Here is a 4,458-nt window from a genome sequence, read left to right on the forward strand (position 1 = left end):
CCCTCCGCTCTCGACACCAGCCTCCGGGCAGCCACGACGAGCCATCGATCCGCCGAGTGGAGGGACTCTGTCTCGCTCCCCAGCCGGGGAGCAACCCCCAGGGGGGGGACGGTCTTGAGAGACTCGTCTTGAAACACGGTTGACTGTCCCTGGTTAAGAGAGTGTCGGAGCGGACGTTTGCGCGCCGCCGGCGGCGCCCCCCCCCCCCCCCCCCCCCACCTTCTCTAATAAACCTCGAGGGGTGCATTACTCGTCGGTGGGCTTAATTTTCGGGGGTGGGCTTAATTTTCGGGGGCGGGCTTAATGCTCGGGGGGGCGGGCTTAATGCTCGGGGGGCGGGCTTAAGTCTGGTGGGTTGTCGGAAGGTGCCCAGACGGCAGTGGAGCTGCCTGATGGAGGAGCAGGGGGCTTCGCTGCGTGTAGCCGTGTAGCGAGCGCAGTAGTGGCCGGTGAAGGGGGCGCGCGTGTGCCGGCATGCCCCGAGAGCGAGAGCCGGAGAGAGCAGTGTGCCTCCGTCATTGGCGAGAGCCAGCAGGGCCGCGGGCAGCACACAAAGCATAAAGTCATGGATCATTGGGCAAGGGCGGCGAGTGATGCAGAGTGATACATTGAGTGCCGTGCAGTGGCAGACATAAGCCGCGTAGAACGTAGGCGCGGAGCAGAGGCCGGAGGATGTCAGAGAGTGTGGCCGGCGAGGGGTGCACCTCTGCGGGCATGCCTCCGACGTCTAGCCCCCGTTGGTCACGGGGGCTCGGCCAAGCACGCGCCGCCGGCCCCGCAGAGCTGGTTCTCGCCTGGAGTGCGAGCCTTGCCCCGAGCATGGACTTCCGAAGTGATGACGTCAGCGGGAGCAGCCGCTCGGCCGTATCCGGCCGCATGTCACTGTCCCCCGGCCAGACTTGGCGGCAAGTCCCGGGGAGGGGCAAGCCCATGGAAGTAGGAGCTCAGCGGGAGCAGCCAGTTGGCCTATCCGGCCACATGTCACTGTCCCCCGGCCAGACTTGGCGGCAAGTCCCGGGGAGGAACAAGCCCATGGAAGTAGGAGCTCCTACTTCCAAAGTGATGACGTCAGCGGGAGCAGCCGCTCGGCCGTATCCAGCCGCATGTCACTGTTCCCCGGCCAGACTTGGCGGCAAGTCCCGGGGAGCGGCAAGCCCATGGAAGTAAAAGCTCAGCGGGAGCAGCCAGTTGGCCTATCCGGCCACATGTCACTGTCCCCCGGCCAGACTTGGCGGCAAGTCCCGGGGAGGAACAAGCCCATGGAAGTAGGAGCTCCTACTTCCAAAGTGATGACGTCAGCGGGAGCAGCCGCTCGGCCGTATCCGGCGGCATGTCACTGTCCCCCGGCCAGACTTGGCGGCAAGTCCCGGGGAGGAACAAGCCCATGGAAGTAGGAGCTCAGCGGGAGCAGCCAGTTGGCCTATGCGGCCACATGTCACTGTCCCCCGGCCAGACTTGGCGGCAAGTCCCGGGGAGGAACAAGCCCATGGAAGTAGGAGCTCCTACTTCCAAAGTGATGACGTCAGCGGGAGCAGCCGCTCGGCCGTATCCGGCCGCATGTCACTGTTCCCCGGCCAGACTTGGCGGCAAGTCCCGGGGAGGGGCAAGCCCATGGAAGTAGGAGCTCAGCGGGAGCAGCCAGTTGGCCTATCCGGCCACATGTCACTGTCCCCCGGCCAGACTTGGCGGCAAGTCCCGGGGAGGAACAAGCCCATGGAAGTAGGAGCTCCTACTTCCAAAGTGATGACGTCAGCGGGAGCAGCCGCTCGGCCGTATCCGGCCGCATGTCACTGTTCCCCGGCCAGACTTGGCGGCAAGTCCCGGGGAGGAATAATGCCCATGGAAGTAGGAGCTCCTACTTCCAAAGGGGCAAGTCAGCGGGAGAAGCCACTTCGCCTACCCGGCCAAGTGTCACTGTCCCCCGGCCAGACTTGGCGGCAAGTCCCGGGGAGGAATAATGCCCATGGAAGTAGGAGCTCCTACTTCCAAAGGGGCAAGTCAGCGGGAGAAGCCACTTCGCCTACCCGGCCAAGTGTCACTGTCCCCCGGCCAGACTTGGCGGCAAGTCCCGGGGAGGAATAATGCCCATGGAAGTAGGAGCTCCTACTTCCAAAGGGGCAAGTCAGCGGGAGAAGCCACTTCGCCTACCCGGCCAAGTGTCACTGTCCCCCGGCCAGACTTGGCGGCAAGTCCCGGGGAGGAATAATGCCCATGGAAGTAGGAGCTCCTACTTCCAAAGGGGCAAGTCAGCGGGAGAAGCCACTTCGCCTACCCGGCCAAGTGTCACTGTCCCCCGGCCAGACTTGGCGGCAAGTCCCGGGGAGGAATAATGCCCATGGAAGTAGGAGCTCCTACTTCCAAAGGGGCAAGTCAGCGGGAGAAGCCACTTCGCCTACCCGGCCAAGTGTCACTGTCCCCCGGCCAGACTTGGCGGCAAGTCCCGGGGAGGAATAATGCCCATGGAAGTAGGAGCTCCTACTTCCAAAGGGGCAAGTCAGCGGGAGAAGCCACTTCGCCTACCCGGCCAAGTGTCACTGTCCCCCGGCCAGACTTGGCGGCAAGTCCCGGGGAGGAATAATGCCCATGGAAGTAGGAGCTCCTACTTCCAAAGGGGCAAGTCAGCGGGAGAAGCCAGTTGGCCTATCCGGCCTAGAGTCACTGTTCCCCGGCCACATTTGGCAGTAGGTCCCTGGGAGGAATAATGCCCATGGAAGTAGGAGCTACTACCTCCAAAGGGTGAAGACACTTGGCTCTAAGTGCCCGAGAGGTGTAATGCCCTTGGAAGTAAGAGCTCCTACTTCCAAAGGGGCAAGTCAGCGGGAGAAGCCAGTTGGCCTATCCGGCCAAGAGTCACTGTTCCCCGGCCACACTTGGCAGTAGGTCCCGGGGAGGAATAATGCCCATGGAAGTAAGAGCTCCTACTTCCAAAGGGGCAAGTCAGCGGGAGAAGCCAGTTGGCCTATCCGGCCAAGAGTCACTGTTCCCCGGCTACACTAGGCAGTAGGTCCCGGGGAGGAATAATGCCCATGGAAGTAGGAGCTACTACTTCCAAAGGGGCAAGTCAGCGGGAGAAGCCAGTTGGCCTATCCGGCCTAGAGTCACTGTTCCCCGGCCACATTTGGCAGTAGGTCCCTGGGAGGAATAATGCCCATGGAAGTAGGAGCTACTACCTCCAAAGGGTAAAGACACTTGGCTCTAAGTGCCCGAGAGGTGTAATGCCCTTGGAAGTAAGAGCTCCTACTTCCAAAGGGGCAAGTCAGCGGGAGAAGCCAGTTGGCCTATCCGGCCAAGAGTCACTGTTCCCCGGCCACACTTGGCAGTAGGTCCCGGGGAGGAATAATGCCCATGGAAGTAAGAGCTCCTACTTCCAAAGGGGCAAGTCAGCGGGAGAAGCCAGTTGGCCTATCCGGCCAAGAGTCACTGTTCCCCGGCTACACTAGGCAGTAGGTCCCGGGGAGGAATAATGCCCATGGAAGTAGGAGCTACTACTTCCAAAGGGGCAAGTCAGCGGGAGAAGCAAGTTGGCCTATCCGGCCAAGAGTCACTGTTCCCCGGCCACACTTGGCAGTAGGTCCCGGGGAGGAATAATGCCCATGGAAGTAGGAGCTACTACTTCCAAAGGGGCAAGTCAGCGGGAGAAGCCAGTTGGCCTATCCGGCCAAGAGTCACTGTTCCCCGGCTACACTAGGCAGTAGGTCCCGGGGAGGAATAATGCCCATGGAAGTAGGAGCTACTACTTCCAAAGGGGCAAGTCAGCGGGAGAAGCCAGTTGGCCTATCCGGCCAAGAGTCACTGTTCCCCGGCCACACTTGGCAGTAGGTCCCGGGGAGGAATAATGCCCATGGAAGTAGGAGCTACTACTTCCAAAGGGGCAAGTCAGCGGGAGAAGCCAGTTGGCCTATCCGGCCTAGAGTCACTGTTCCCCGGCCACATTTGGCAGTAGGTCCCGGGGAGGAATAATGCCCATGGAAGTAGGAGCTACTACCTCCAAAGGGTGAAGACACTTGGCTCTAAGTGCCCGAGAGGTATAATGCCCATGGAAGTAAGAGCTCCTACTTCCAAAGGGGCAAGTCAGCGGGAGAAGCCAGTTGGCCTATCCGGCCAAGAGTCACTGTTCCCCGGCCACACTTGGCAGTAGGTCCCGGGGAGGAATAATGCCCATGGAAGTAAGAGCTCCTACTTCCAAAGGGGCAAGTCAGCAGGAGAAGCCAGTTGGCCTATCCGGCCAAGAGTCACTGTTCCCCGGCCACACTAGGCAGTAGGTCCCGGGGAGGAATAATGCCCATGGAAGTAGGAGCTACTACTTCCAAAGGGGCAAGTCAGCGGGAGAAGCCAGTTGGCCTATCCGGCCAAGAGTCACTGTTCCCCGGCCACACTTGGCAGTAGGTCCCGGGGAGGAATAATGCCCATGGAAGTAGGAGCTACTACTTCCAAAGGGGCAAGTCAGCGGGAGAAGCC

The sequence above is a fragment of the Engystomops pustulosus genome, unplaced genomic scaffold (genome assembly GCF_040894005.1).
Source record: "Engystomops pustulosus unplaced genomic scaffold, aEngPut4.maternal MAT_SCAFFOLD_244, whole genome shotgun sequence".
In the NCBI taxonomy this organism is placed as follows: Eukaryota; Metazoa; Chordata; class Amphibia; order Anura; family Leptodactylidae; genus Engystomops; species Engystomops pustulosus.